The sequence below is a fragment of the Pseudophryne corroboree genome, assembly GCF_028390025.1.
Source record: "Pseudophryne corroboree isolate aPseCor3 chromosome 3 unlocalized genomic scaffold, aPseCor3.hap2 SUPER_3_unloc_4, whole genome shotgun sequence".
In the NCBI taxonomy this organism is placed as follows: Eukaryota; Metazoa; Chordata; class Amphibia; order Anura; family Myobatrachidae; genus Pseudophryne; species Pseudophryne corroboree.
In genome coordinates, this window is record NW_026967530.1 from 2674768 (window position 1) to 2692067 (window position 17300).

Here is a 17300-nt window from a genome sequence, read left to right on the forward strand (position 1 = left end):
ATATGTGCCAAAACATCCATGGGATGGACACAGTCCAAGAAAAGTTTGCTTGGAAGCAAATAAGAGTGTGCATGAAAAAAAAAAAAAAAATGTACAGTTGTGTGGACTGGCCAGTCTGAATGATATGTTGAGAAATGTAACCAGTATGTGGATGATATACCTTTGTGTTACAAATTATTTGAAGTATTGGTGTCAGATACTAAACAGTTGTGTTTTTTTTACAGAAAAGACCACAAGGTGGCGCAAGACAAAAGTCAACGGTGTGCTGACATAGTTAACTACCTAGACATTATTTGGCGCTAGGCCAAAGATAGTTAAAACCCTTAGAGGGTGGAGCCTTGGTATACATTTATTAATAGATAGATATGTATGACCAGATGATATATCTCTAGATACAGTAATTTTTTTTGAAATGCTATATGCATACATTCAAGTTCATAACCAAAGAAATTATAGAAGGTAATACAATATTACACTTTATCATGAATAAAACATTATGGATACACAGTCAGAGCCAAACCATCCACTTATGCATAAGCAAGAACATATATGTTTAATACTGAGTATATAGGTTTAATACTGAGGTTAAGCAGTAGATAGTATATGATGTGTACATTTTACCTCTGACAGTATACAACTTAAATATAAAAAGCAATAGTGTAGCTTACGGAGAGATTTCAGATTTAAAGATATATCCCTTCACTCAATAGGGGATATATGAACCAACAGGGAAATTGTAACAAATGATTTGTTCCATGAAAAATGTGTTTATTAGGACACATAAACTCACTGACATACTACATACATAAAGTGCATGGGTGAATCTGGACCAGTTAAAGTGACCGTGTGATAGATGTAAATCTCTCACCATATAATGGGATTGCGTTGGGCTAGCTTAAAGAAGTAACATGGGTCCGAGGCTGAAAATAGCCTAGGCACCACCGCAGATGGTTTATTCAGCGTATCAGTCCTTTTACTTGCTTCACTGATCACCCGATTCCCCCGTCCAAGAACCTATCCTGGTAGGGTTTCCTCTGGTGGCACAGTGATGCCCAGCTCAGAGTGTTTCCCGATTCACAGGATCCACCACAACTTAGATACAGCTGCATACTTGTCTTCCTCACCCCCAAAAGTGGGGAGTATAAGGAATATAATGTGGATGAGTAAGACAATTATAATGATTACATTTAAAGGAATTGAAAAAAAAACTGATTAACAGGAGAATAATTTCTCGAGCATCCATAGGGGATAATGGGATGGTGAATTGGTGAATTAGTATTATTAATAATAAAGTGTTGTTGCCAATTTTCATTAAGGGGAAATTTTCATGAGTTATGCAAGTCTAAGGGTAATTAACATGAAATAGATTCACAAGCTTTCTATAGTGGGATGAAGTTTAATGGAGAAGTGTACATTGTGTTTTGGCATGGGACCAAAATAACAAATTATGTGATAATAAGAGGGATCGTGATGGTGATAAAGAAAGCTATAGCATGTTTACTGCAGATGGTTGGGTTGATTAAAAACAACATTGTTTTAATACAACATAGTTTAATGCTAAAAAGGAACTATAGTATGTGTAACAGGTGTTAAGGGGTTATTTGAGAAATGAATAATAAGGCCAGAGGTGTGAGCTATTGTTTCAAAAGACAGTAAAGTTTCTTTACTGATAGAAAGAGTTTATAGGAGTTTGAAAAAATATTTTGTGTTTAATATGTGTAATGTTGAGAATAAAAAGTCATAATGTGACAAGGAAAGTTTAAAGAATTGAGCATTATTAATCTACAAAAGAGACAGGAAAGGCAGAATTTGAATCATGGCATGGTCCAATCGTTGGTTCAATAGTGGTAGAATTACACCTAAGCCTCTGCTTAGTCTCTCTTCTATATCATTTTTTGTTATTCTTTTTGGAAACCAGCAAAGATATGTTATCCCGCAAAGATATATTATCCAGAGACTGATTCAAAACTACAAAATGATTTGACGATTCAAATGTGTCACACAAATTATTTAAACAGTTACAAGAATATCAAAAGCTGCAAGAACCTTGGAAAGATATTTAACCAACACGAAAACACACAGTCCGGCACAGGACAATCACTAAGAGAGTGAAGACGGTGTTATGGTGAGAAGTTGCTTATGTTTTGGTTCCATTACAGATCGCATAGGATGGTCCTGGGCAAGTACCGCTGACTCTGATACAGCCGTTGCAAAGGCTGCAGAAGAAGGACACCTAGATCCATGAGCTTGCAATGAAATGAAAAGGTCAGAGACCAGAGCTTAAAGGAACCTAACAATAAAAACAATTGTATGGAGATACAATACAGAGACTGTTACTACTGTTACTACCACAGAGTTGTATTTGAATGAACCCTTCAATCAAGATAGAGATGATTATGATCATTGATAATAGACTATGTGCTTATAAGCTAGTATCCTACAGAACTTTTAATATTTTTTTTTTTTTTTGAAAGTATACGGGAGCGACGTTATTTATAACAGCATTAAGACTTAATTTATTTATTTTTCTTTGAAGAGAGAGCGAGCAAACGTGTGGTGTAGGTATGAGTACTCATCCATTATTGTGGATGGGAATTATTTCAATAAGACCCTTCCTTCCTCTTTTCTTTTCTAAGCAGGAAATCCAGAGGGATTTATGACCGGTGTAACGAACACACACTTTGAAAAACGTGGTTGTGAGTATTATACTCTACTTGAAGACAGATGTATAGATTAATGCATGGATACATTTAAGTAATTTAGGATATTATTCTGAGGAGTATCCAGTCCAGCAATACCATTAATTGTTGGAAAGATTTTAAGTACTGCAGCTATATAAATTGTATTGCTAATAATTATTTAAGAATATTATAATTGTTAGATACGTATACATAGACACTAGCAGGCCAAAGTTCTCTATGCAGGTTACATTTGATGTGATTACCAAAACTTTATAGAGTCGTGATAATAGTGAAACACGGTACATGTGTATAGATACAACAGTATCTCAAGAAATAACCACTGGTGATAATATTAGCTACACATATCGGGTGTATTTCAGTTAGTGGAAATAAAATAGGTCAATAATAAAAATAAAAAAATAAAAAAAAAATGATCTTATGTAGATAGAAAAGGTTGATTTAAGGGAATGTGAAAGGATTGTTACAATATACTAACCTAAGGTTTCTAGATGTGCTAGATATAATGAGTTAGGTATATATATAGTAATGGTTACATATGATGTTCATTAAGGTTTATGATGTAATATGTATTTTACTAGGAGTAGATTCAAAGGTTAAAGGAAGATATCATACATAACGGGGAATGGTAGTTGTCACCATGTCTTTAGGATATGATATATATAATTGGTTACCTATTAATTCTAAAAAAATGTTTGGTATTTAAGAAGATTGATTTAGCAATTTTATACAAAAACATATATTAACTTGAGAAAAGTTTTCTTGCAGGATGAACTATTCCAAAAAAGAGTAATTGACTCAGTAATCAGGAAACATGTTCCTGCCACCAGAGTATCAATAAAACCTCGAAGTGGTAAAGGTGGCTAATAAGTTCTCCTATGGCTAATGAAGTCGTATGATTAATCAACTGGAAGTTGACGTTTTATTTCAATTAAATTATTGATAACATGATTGAACTTTATGATAGGATATTCCAGAACTGTGGACATTTGTGATGATTCCAGGACATTGGACATGAACTATTACGATACCATATTGTTCTACATTTTTTAATACCACAAATTGGAGGATATTGTTGCTGTCCGGAAACAGCACTTTAAGCTCAATGCTGAGCTTATTTGACCAAAGACATTACGGATCCTGATACGTGTAATGCCAAGTATATAAAGGAGGTCCATGATAAAAAAAGAACTTTAACCAAGGCATTATGATATGGACTGGAAAAGATAAATGTTTAAATCCTAGTATTCAATTTTCAGGATTAGGAAAATGTTTTTTAAATATATTGTATGTGATTGTATGTGATGATGTATTCTGTGATGAGGCTTATTCTTTGGTAACCCCGATGTGATTATAGACATTCATTTGATGTTCACCGCATACAGGTGCGGCCTATGTTGTATTTAGAAGGCTACTGTCAAACGCAGAATAGCAATACTACATGAAATGATTATTAGTGAAATATACGTTCCCAGAAATTCTCCTGAGATGACAGGGCACATGGATAATGTCCCTGATCAAAGGGTGGAGCTGTCGAATACTGTGACTGAGGCAACCTGTTGAAGGCCTAACAGTTATGTGTGTGCACTACGGGATAGTACGTATATTATGTATACATCCACTAAGCAAAGGGTTCTCATATTCACTAGTATAATATGAAAGCATAACAGAATCCATTTTGATTCTAGCTAGATGATATAGCAAATTCATCTTGAACTTTATACACACCCTGAGAGAAAAACAACTTTGTTGGCTGAGTATTAATTCCACATACGCACTTTCTAAAAGCTCAGAGTCCAGATGTAATTCCTAATATGGACACAGTTGACGATCACGAGTATCATTTTAGTATTCTTGATAATTGTCCCAATATTGCATAACTATATTGCCTAACATTGTATTCCAGAAGAATGAAATCATATGGGAGTGATATACAAAATGGGCGTTACTTTGTATTATATAAAACTCATTGTTGATACGTGTATGTCATTGTTAAATGATTTGAGACAGGACGAGAGGATGTCCCTCGTCCCTGTATACGGGCGTGGCCCTTTGAATAAATAATAATTGATTTTTATAAATCCGTTTTCAATTCATTAATTTTACTTAACAACCCAAACAGCAACAAGATGGTTAATTTAGTTAACCAAGAGAATTCAACATTAATGAGATATGTGACACCTGTATACTGTGTGTGACTGAGGCTGTATACGGAGCACAATGTGACTAGGACGCACCAGGAGACTGCGCTGAGTAATGAGATATGGGACACCTGTATACTGTGTGTGACTGAGGCTGTATACGGAGTACAATGTGACTAGGACGCATCGGGAGACTGCGCTGAATAATGTGCAATATGACACCTGTATACTGTGTGTGACTGAGTCTATATACAGAGGTTGCGGCTCCTACATTGTAGCACTCTGTGTACACACTGAAGAGACTCAGTCGCACACAGATATACAATGGTTATATCACATTATTCAGCACAGTCTCCTCGTGCATCCTAGTCACATTGCATTGTGATGAAGATGCACTTTTGGTTTAAAAGACGACCAACGCTAGAAGATTCTCACGAGACCTGGCATGCCAAGAGGGATCTTTGGTGTGACTGCAGGAAAGATGTAGGAGGACATATCTGTATTTGTACTTTCTTCCAAATCTACAAAGTCTTATACTAAGTACACAAGTAAGCCCTGTGCTGATAAGGTCCTTATTTGATAGGAACTTTTTAAAAAAGAACACATTTATATTAAACTTCCCCTCTGTTTCCTCCTGCCAGCTACCACATTCCCTCACACATGTTCCTCACACTGATGCCTAATGCCTTATAGTGTTATTATGTGTTTTCACATTCACGGAATTGGGATGAGACTATCTAGTCATCCTTCAGGCCTTAACCAAAGAAATACCTGAACTCAAAACCTTATCACAGACCCGTGAAGGCTGCCCAAACACATACAGACCCATGAAGGCTGGGCCAAACACATACAGTCCCCATGAAGGCTGGCCCAAACACATACAGATCCCATGAAGGCTTGACCAAACACATACAGACCCCATGAAGGCTGGGCCAAACACATACAGACCCAATGAAGGCTGGCCCAAACACATACAGAACCCATGAAGGCTGACCCAAACACATACAGATCCCATGAAGGCTGGGCCAAACACATACAGACCCCATGAAGGCTTGACCAAACACATACAGATCCCATGAAGGCTGGCCCAAACACATACAGACCCCATGAAGGCTGGCCCAAACACATACAGTTCCCGTGAAGGCTGACCCAAACACATACAGACCCCATGAAGGCTGGCCCAAACCCATACAAACCCCATGAAGGCTGACCCAAACACATACAGACCCCATGAAGGCTGGCTCAAACACATACAGACCCCATGAAGGCTGGCCCAAACACATACAGACCCCATGAAGGCTGACCCAAACACATACAGACCCATGAAGGCTGACCCAAACACATACAGACCCCATGAAGGCTTGACCAAACACATACAGACCCCATGAAGGCTGGGCCAAACACATACAGACCCAATGAAGGCTGGCCCAAACACATACAGATCCCATGAAGGCTGACCCAAACACATTCAGATCCCATGAAGGCTGGCCCAAACACATACAGACCCCATGAAGGCTGACCCAAACACATACAGACCTAATGAAGGCTGGCCCAAACACATACAGACCCCATGAAGGCTGGCCCAAACACATACAGACCCCATGAAGGCTGACCCAAACACATACAGACCCATGAAGGCTGACCCAACACATACAGACCCCATGAAGGCTGGCCCAAACACATACAGACCCCATGAAGGCTGGTCCAAACACATACAGACCCCATGAAGGCTGACCCAAACACATACAGACCCCATGAAGGCTGGCCCAAACACATACAGACCCCATGAAGGCAGGCCCAAACACATACAGATCCCATGAAGGCTGGCCCAAACACATACAAACCCCATGAAGGTTGGCCCAAACACATACAGTTCCCATGAAGGCTGACCCAAACACATACAGACCCCATGAAGGCTGGCCCAAACACATACAGACCCCATGAAGGCTGGCCCAAACACATACGGACCCCATGAAGGCTGGCGCAAACACATACAGACCCCATGAAGGCTGACCCAAACACATACAGATCCCATGAAGGCTTGCCTAAACACATACAGACCCCATGAAGGCTGGCGCAAACACATACAGACCCCATGAAGGCTGACCCAAACACATACAGATCCCATGAAGGCTTGCCTAAACACATACAGATCCCATGAAGGCTGACCCAAACACATACAGACCCACGAAGGCTGACCCAAACACATACAGACCCATGAAGGATGACCCAAACACATACAGACCCATGAAGGCTGACCCAAACACATACAGACCCCATGAAGGCTGACCCAAACACATACAGACCCATGAAGGCTGACTCAAACACATACAGATCCCATGAAGGCGGGCCCAAACACATACAGACCCCATGAAGGCTGACCCAAACACATACAGACCCCATGAAGGCTGACTCAAACACATACAGATCCCATGAAGGCGGGCCCAAACACATACAGACCCCATGAAGGCTGACTCAAACACATACAGATCCCATGAAGGCGGGCCCAAACACATACAGATCCCATGAAGGCAGGCCCAAACACATACAGACCCCATGAAGGCTGACCCAAACACATACAGACCCCATGAAGGCTGACTCAAACACATACAGATCCCATGAAGGCGGGCCCAAACACATACAGACCCCATGAAGGCTGACTCAAACACATACAGATCCCATGAAGGCGGGCCCAAACACATACAGATCCCATGAAGGCTGGCCCAAACACATACAGATCCCATGAAGGCTGACCCAAACACATACAGCCCCATGAAGGCTGACCCAAACACATACAGACCTATGAAGGCTGACCCAAACACATACAGACCCCATGAAGGCTGACTCAAACACATACAGATCCCATGAAGGCGGGCCCAAACACATACAGACCCCATGAAGGCTGGCCCAAACACATACAGACTCCATGAAGGCTGGCCCAAACACATACAGACCCCATGAAGGCTGGCCCAAACACATACAGACCCCATGAAGGCTGGCCCAAACACATACAGTTCCCATGAAGGCTGACCCAAACACATACAGACCCCATGAAGGCTGGCCCAAACACATACAGACCCCATGAAGGATGGCCCAAACACATACAGACCCCATGAAGGCTGGCCCAAACACATACAGACCCCATGAAGGCTTGACCAAACACATACAGACCCCATGAAGGCTGACTCAAACACATACAGACCCCAGGAAGGCTGGCCCAAACACATACAGACCCCATGAAGGCTGCCCCAAACACATACAGACCCATGAAGGCTGACCCAAACACATACAGACCCCATGAAGGCTGGCCCAAACACATACAGATCCCATGAAGGCTGGCCCTAACACATACAGACCCATGAAGGCTGGACCAAACACATACAGACCCCATGAAGGCTGGACCAAACAGATACAGACCCATGAAGGCTGGCCCTAACACATACAGACCCCAATGAAGGCTGACCCAAACACATACAGATCCCATGAAGGCTGGCCCTAACACATACAGACCCCATGAAGGCTGGACCAAACACATACAGACCCCATGAAGGCTTGACCAAACACATACAGACCCATGAAGGCTGACCCAAACACATACAGTCCCCATGAAGGCTGGCCCAAACACATACAGTCTCCATGAAGGCTGGCCCAAACACATACAGACCCCCATGAAGGTTGCCCCAAACACACACAGACCTAATGAAGGCTGGCCCAAACTTATACAGGCCCCATGAAGGCTGACCCAAACACATAAAGATCCCATGAAGGCTGGCCCAAACACATACAGACTCCATGAAGACTGTCCCAAACACATACAGTCCCCATGAAGGCTGGCCCAAACACATACAGACCCCATGAAGGCTGGCCCAAACACATACAGACCCCATGAAGGATGGCCCAAACACATACAGACCCCATGAAGGCTGGCCCAAACACATACAGACCCCATGAAGGATGGACCAAACACATACAGACCCCATGAAGGCTGGTCCAAACACATACAGACCCGTACAGGCTGGCCCAAACACGTACAGACCCCATGAAGGCTGGCCCAAACACATACAGACCCCATGAAGGATGGACCAAACACATACAAACCCCATGAAGGCTGGTCCAAACACATACAGACCCGTACAGGCTGGCCCAAACACGTACAGACCCCATACAGGCCTGTACCAGTACTAGCAACAGGAGAGAAAGAAAGCTCTTGTGTGGGCACACTCTTATACAAAGAAGAAAGTTCTTCAAATTGGTTCTTTGAAGATACACCTATCACACACTTTGTTCCTTCCTTGGTCCCATTAATACAGAATTTCTGTACTGGTCAGGTGAGACGGCTGTTAGACAATCAAGTGTCTACAACCTTTCTAAAAAAAGACCAGAACATTTTAACATTTTTTCATATTTTCTTATTATTTTTTTTATCTCACATTTTGGATCATAGATGGTAACGATTTTAATTTTGAATAATAAATGGATGTTTTAAATATCTTCCTGACACACATTTGAAGAACTTTCTTCTTTGTATAAGAGTGCGCCCACACAAGAGCTTTCCTTCTTTTCTGTTGCTAGTACAGGTAATTAACTTTGTCAGTGTCCAGTTGAATTTTGTCCTGCGACACCTTGTGACCTGTTTGTGCAAGAAAACACAACAACTGTTGAGTATCTGACACCAATACTTCAAATGATTTGCAGCACAACAGCAGGTCATCCACATACTGGATAAGTTATCTGTAGGTACAAAAGATTGCAGGTTATTTTGCAAGTACAAGGAAAAGACGGTCTATAAATCCTTTGGTTAATCTAGTCCAGGTATACTGAACTCCCTTGTAGATATTGAGAAACAGGATGTACCGACACTGAGAAAAAGGCAGTACATGGATTTATCGCAGTGATATGTAGTGTCTGCGGGAATCTGCATCAAAATGATGGCTGGATTAGTGATTAATGGAGGTCTATATGGCTGTTATTTGCCTCGTCCAATACAGTGTAATCTATCGCCTTTCATCAATATCACATTTTTCTCATTGGGTAGCCTGTATTCTACCGTCACTTACACACAAGGTTAGTAACCATACTACACCAACATACTGTACATTTCTCTGCTTATCTCAAAATATCTCTCAAACTGGCCGCTTCACTCTTCCCAAGATCTACGCCTCTCATCCACACTCATTACTTGCTCCCATGCACGATTACAAACTTTCCTTGGACTGCACCCATTCTATGGAATGCCCTATCACGTACAAGCGTTCCCTGAAAACTCACTTATTCAGACAAGTCTATCAAATCCCAGAAGCTCTCACATTATCTTTATAGCTTTTCTCTACAATCAGAACATATTTTCATACATATTTTCTTTCTACTGACCCTGGTTCATCACTGCATATCGTGCAACCCACTAAGAATCTTTGCAATCTGGAAGACAACTATGCACCAGTATGCATCTATCCTTGTGTATCAATGCCTATACTTTGTTGGGGATCTCAATAAGTATATCCTTTACCTGTATTCATAGAATCACAGTTGATACTGAAAGCGTAGTGAGTAATCCCTATTGTTTGTAGCAATCTGTGATGTTTTAGGAACGATACCTTAATCTTTTCCTATAATTCTAGCTGCAGCAGCTTCGAAAACTCCCCCCTTGCTGTCTAGGGCTGTATATGAGAACGTGGGGGCAGAGATCTGCGTAGCAGTTGGGTGTTGTCTCTTTGGATAATTTCCAGGAGGAACGAAAGATACATTTCTGTTCATTCTGGGAGGGGAAGAGTCTAAAAGAGGGAGAAGTTTTGCTGGTGTCTGTAGTGCCACAGGTGCTTACAAGTGGTGGACAGCTACATTCATAAATTCCACATGCATAACATATTCCATTCTGAGACAATCTAGTTTACGTATACTGCTGGTATTTTTTCTTTTTCTTCCCCGATTACAGTTCTGTCCCTGTAACTACACTTTTTTGCAGCTTTCTCTACAGACTTTACCTGTAAAGTTATCAGTTTACTAATTAGTTCTCATCTTAAAAATACAGTAGAGCTTGTTCCTGTAACAACAGACAATTGAAGGGACTTGATAGGAGGCTTATCTCAGACAGAGCCGAGTAGGTCTTCCTAGGTGGGGGAGCTGTGGAAGGAAGGTATGTAGACTTACCCGCCGTAGCCTTGGATATCCATGCATCCAGTTCATCTCCAAACTTGGCCTCACCTGTGAATGGTAGGCTTTCCACACCTTTTCTGGAATCCACATCCGCAGTCCACTGACGTAGCCATAAGCCCCTGCGTGCTGACGCTGCCATGGCCGTGGTGTGTGCATTTATCAAGCCTATCTCTTTTATGGTCTCAACCATAAAACTTGCACAGTCATGTATATAGTGTAAGAGTAAAAGAATCTCCTCCTTGGGTAAAGAATTTAAACCCTTCAGTAGGTTACCTGACCATTTTGCAATGGCTCTTGTGATCCAAGCACAAGCTATAGTAGGTCTCTGGGCTACTCCCGCAGCTGTGTACATAGATTTGAGAGTGCTCTCAATCTTGCGGTCAGCCGCGTCTTTTAAGGAGGCGCTTTTGTGGACAAATGGCAGGGGTATGAGACAATTTATTAGAAATAATAAGATTTTAAACCTACCGGTAAATCTTTTTCCCGTAGTCCGTAGAGGATGCTGGGGACTCCGTAAGGACCATGGGGATAAACTGTGCCCAGAGGAGACGGACAGTACGAGGAAAGGATTTTTGTTAATCCAAGGGCAAGATTCATACCAGCCCACACCATCCACACCGTATAACTTGTGTATATACTAACCAGTTACCAGTATGAAAACAACATAGCATCAGTCCAAATCCGATGAAAACTATAACATAACCCTTATGTAAGCAAAACTATATACAAGTCATAGAAACATTTGTCGGCAGATAAGAACCACTTGGCCCATCTAGTCTGCCCCTTTTTTTTTTTATCTCTAACCTTATTTGATCCTTATTTCTTTGTAAGGATATCCTTATGTCTATCCCATGCATGTTTAAATTGCTCTACTGTCTTAGCCTCTACCACCTCTGATGGGAGGCTATTCCACTTGTCCACTACCCTTTCTGTGAAGTAATTTTTCCGCAAATTTCCCCTGAACCTCCCCCCCTCCAGTCTCAGTGCATGTCCTCGTGTCCTATTGCTTCTCTTCATTTGGAGAATGTTTCCCTCCTGGACTTTGTTAAAACCCTTGATATATTTGAAAGTTTCTATCATGTCCCCCCTTTCCCTTCTCTCCTCCACACTATACATATTGAGATTTCTTAGTCTTTCTGGGTATGTTTTGTGATGTAGGCCATGCACCATATTAGTTGCCCTCCTTTGTACAGTTTCTAATGTATTAATATCCTTTTGAAGATATGGCCTCCAGAACTGAATACAGTATTCTAGATGAGGCCGTACCAATGACCTATACAGTGGCATTATTACTTCTTTCTTTCTGCTGCTGATTCCTCTCCCAATGCAGCCAAGCATCTGACTAGCCTTCCTCATTGCCTTGTTACATTGCTTACCTGCCTTTAAGTCACCTGAAATAGTGACTCCTAGATCCCTTTCCTATTCAGTAGTTTCCAGTATAGTGCCATTAATACTATATTTATCCTTTAAGTCTCCAGAAAAAGTGACTTCTAGATCCCTTTCCTCCTCAGTAGTTTCCAGTATATTAATACTATATTTATCCTTTATGTCACCTGAAATAGTGACTCCTAGATCCCTTTCCTCCTCAGTAGTTTCCAGTATAGTGCCATTAATACTATATTTATCCTTTATGTCACCTGAAATAGTGACTCCTAGATCCCTTTCCTCCTCAGTAGTTTCCAGTATAGTGCCATTATACTATATTTATCCTTTATGTCACCTGAAATAGTGACTCCTAGATCCCTTTCCTCCTCAGTAGTTTCCAGTATAGTGCCATTAATACTATATTTATCCTTTATGTCACCTGAAATAGTGACTCCTAGATCCCTTTCCTCCTCAGTAGCTCCCAGTATAGTGCCATTATACTATATTTATCCTTTATGTCACCTGAAATAGTGACTCCTAGATCCCTTTCCTCCTCAGTAGCTCCCAGTATAGTGCCATTAATACTATATTTATCCTTTGTCACCTGAAATAGTGACTCCTAGATCCCTTTCCTCCTCAGTAGTTCCCAGTATAGTGCCATTAATACTATATTTATCCTTTGTTACCTGAAATAGTGACTCCTAGATCCCTTTCCTCCTCAGTAGTTTCCAGTATAGTGCCATTATACTATATTTATCCTTTATGTCACCTGAAATAGTGACTCCTAGATCCCTTTCCTCCTCAGTAGTTTCCAGTATAGTGCCATTAATACTATATTTATCCTTTATGTCACCTGAAATAGTGACTCCTAGATCCCTTTCATCCTCAGTAGCTCCCAGTATAGTGCCATTATTACTATATTTATCCTTTATGTCACCTGAAATAGTGACTCCTAGATCCCTTTCCTCCTCAGTAGTTTCCAGTATAGTGCCATTAATACTATATTTATCCTTTATATCACCTGAGATAGTGGCTCCTAGATCCCATTCCTCCTCAGTAGTTTCCAGTATAGTGCCATTAATACTATATTTATCCTTTATGTCACCTGAGATAGTGACTCCTAGATCCCTTACCTCCTCAGTAGTTTCCAGTATAGTGCCATTAATACTATATTTATCCTTTATATCACCTGAGATAGTGGCTCCTAGATCCCATTCCTCCTCAGTAGTTTCCAGTATAGTGCCATTAATACTATATTTATCCTTTATGTCACCTGAAATAGTGACTCCTAGATTCCTTTCCTCCTCAGTAGTTCCCAGTATAGTGCCATTAATACTATATTTATCCTTTATGTCACCTGAAATAGTGACTCCTAGATCCCTTTCCTCCTCAGTAGCTCCCAGTATAGTGCCATTAATACTATATTTATCCTTTATGTCACCTGAAATAGTGACTCCTAGATATCTTACATTCTCAGTAGTTCCCAGTATACTGCCATTAATACTATATTTATCCTTTATGTCACCTGAAATAGTGACTTCTAGATCCCTTTCCTCCTCAGTAGTTCCCAGTATAGTGCCATTAATACTATATTTATCCTTTATGTCACCTGAAATAGTGACTCCTAGATCCCTTTCCTCCTCAGTAGCTCCCAGTATAGTGCCATTAATACTATATTTATCCTTTATGTCACCTGAAATAGTGACTCCTAGATATCTTACATTCTCAGTAGTTCCCAGTATACTGCCATTAATACTATATTTATCCTTTATGTCACCTGAGATAGTGACTCCTAGATCCCTTTCCTCCTCAGTAGTTCCCAGTATACTGCCATTAATACTATATTTATCCTTTATGTCACCTGAAATAGTGACTCCTAGATCCCTTTCCTCCTCAGTAGTTTCCAGTATAGTGCCATTAATACTATATTTATCCTTTGTCACCTGAAATAGTGACTCCTATATCCCTTTCCTCCTCAGTAGTCCCCAGTATAGTGCCATTAATACTATATTTATCCTTTATGTCACCTGAAATAGTGACTCCTAGATCCCTTTCCTCTTCAGTAGTTTCCAGTATAGTGCCATTAATACAATATTTATCCTTTATGTCACCTGAAATAGTGACTCCTAGATCCCTTTTCCTCCTCAGTAGTTTCCAGTATAGTGCCATTAATACTATATTTATCCTTTATGTCACCTGAAATAGTGACTCCTAGATCCCTTTCCTCCTCAGTAGTTTCCAGTATAGTGCCATTAATACTATATTTATCCTTTATGTCACCTGAAATAGTGACTCCTAGATCCCTTTCCTCCTCAGTAGCTCCCAGTATAGTGCCATTAATACTATATTTATCCTTTGTCACCTGAAATAGTGACTCCTAGATCCCTTTCCTCTCAGTAGTTCCCAGTATAGTGCCATTAATACTATATTTATCCTTTGTTACCTGAAATAGTGACTCCTAGATCCCTTTCCTCCTCAGTAGTTTCCAGTATAGTGCCATTAATACTATATTTATCCTTTATGTCACCTGAAATAGTGACTCCTAGATCCCTTTCCTCCTCAGTAGCTCCCAGTATAGTGCCATTAATACTATATTTATCCTTTGTCACCTGAAATAGTGACTCCTAGATCCCTTTCCTCTCAGTAGTTCCCAGTATAGTGCCATTAATACTATATTTATCCTTTGTTACCTGAAATAGTGACTCCTAGATCCCTTTCCTCCTCAGTAGTTTCCAGTATAGTGCCATTAATACTATATTTATCCTTTATGTCACCTGAAATAGTGACTCCTAGATCCCTTTCCTCCTCAGTAGTTTCCAGTATAGTGCCATTATACTATATTTATCCTTTATGTCACCTGAAATAGTGACTCCTAGATCCCTTTCCTCCTCAGTAGTTTCCAGTATAGTGCCATTAATACTATATTTATTCTTTATGTCACCTGAAATAGTTACTCCTAGATCCCTTTCCTCCTCAGTAGCTCCCAGTATAGTGCCAATATACTATATTTATCCTTTATGTCACCTGAGATAGTGACTCCTAGATCCCTTTCCTCCTCAGTAGTTTCCAGTATAGTGCCATTAATACTATATTTATCCTTTATATCACCTGAGATAGTGGCTCCTAGATCCCATTCCTCCTCAGTAGTTTCCAGTATAGTGCCATTAATACTATATTTATCCTTTATGTCACCTGAAATAGTGACTCCTAGATCCCTTTCCTCCTCAGTAGCACCCAGTATAGTGCCATTAATACTATATTTATCCTTTATGTCACCTGAAATAGTGACTCCTAGATATCTTACATTCTCAGTAGTTCCCAGTATACTGCCATTAATACTATATTTATCCTTTATGTCACCTGAAATAGTGACTTCTAGATCCCTTTCCTCCTCAGTAGTTCCCAGTATAGTGCCATTAATACTATATTTATCCTTTATGTCACCTGAAATAGTGACTCCTAGATCCCTTTCCTCCTCAGTAGCTCCCAGTATAGTGCCATTAATACTATATTTATCCTTTATGTCACCTGAAATAGTGACTCCTAGATATCTTACATTCTCAGTAGTTCCCAGTATACTGCCATTAATACTATATTTATCCTTTATGTCACCTGAGATAGTGACTCCTAGATCCCTTTCCTCCTCAGTAGTTCCCAGTATACTGCCATTAATACTATATTTATCCTTTATGTCACCTGAAATAGTGACTCCTAGATCCCTTTCCTCCTCAGTAGTTTCCAGTATAGTGCCATTAATACTATATTTATCCTTTGTCACCTGAAATAGTGACTCCTATATCCCTTTCCTCCTCAGTAGTCCCCAGTATAGTGCCATTAATACTATATTTATCCTTTATGTCACCTGAAATAGTGACTCCTAGATCCCTTTCCTCTTCAGTAGTTTCCAGTATAGTGCCATTAATACAATATTTATCCTTTATGTCACCTGAAATAGTGACTCCTAGATCCCTTTTCCTCCTCAGTAGTTTCCAGTATAGTGCCATTAATACTATATTTATCCTTTATGTCACCTGAAATAGTGACTCCTAGATCCCTTTCCTCCTCAGTAGTTTCCAGTATAGTGCCATTAATACTATATTTATCCTTTATGTCACCTGAAATAGTGACTCCTAGATCCCTTTCCTCCTCAGTAGCTCCCAGTATAGTGCCATTAATACTATATTTATCCTTTGTCACCTGAAATAGTGACTCCTAGATCCCTTTCCTCTCAGTAGTTCCCAGTATAGTGCCATTAATACTATATTTATCCTTTGTTACCTGAAATAGTGACTCCTAGATCCCTTTCCTCCTCAGTAGTTTCCAGTATAGTGCCATTATACTATATTTATCCTTTATGTCACCTGAAATAGTGACTCCTAGATCCCTTTCCTCCTCAGTAGTTTCCAGTATAGTGCCATTAATACTATATTTATTCTTTATGTCACCTGAAATAGTGACTCCTAGATCCCTTTCCTCCTCAGTAGCTCCCAGTATAGTGCCAATATACTATATTTATCCTTTATGTCACCTGAGATAGTGACTCCTAGATCCCTTTCCTCCTCAGTAGTTTCCAGTATAGTGCCATTAATACTATATTTATCCTTTATATCACCTGAGATAGTGGCTCCTAGATCCCATTCCTCCTCAGTAGTTTCCAGTATAGTGCCATTAATACTATATTTATCCTTTATGTCACCTGAAATAGTGACTCCTAGATCCCTTTCCTCCTCAGTAGCACCCAGTATAGTGCCATTAATACTATATTTATCCTTTATGTCACCTGAAATAGTGACTCCTAGATATCTTACATTCTCAGTAGTTCCCAGTATACTGCCATTAATACTATATTTATCCTTTATGTCACCTGAGATAGTGACTCCTAGATCCCTTTCCTCCTCAGTAGTTCCCAGTATACTGCCATTAATACTATATTTATCCTTTA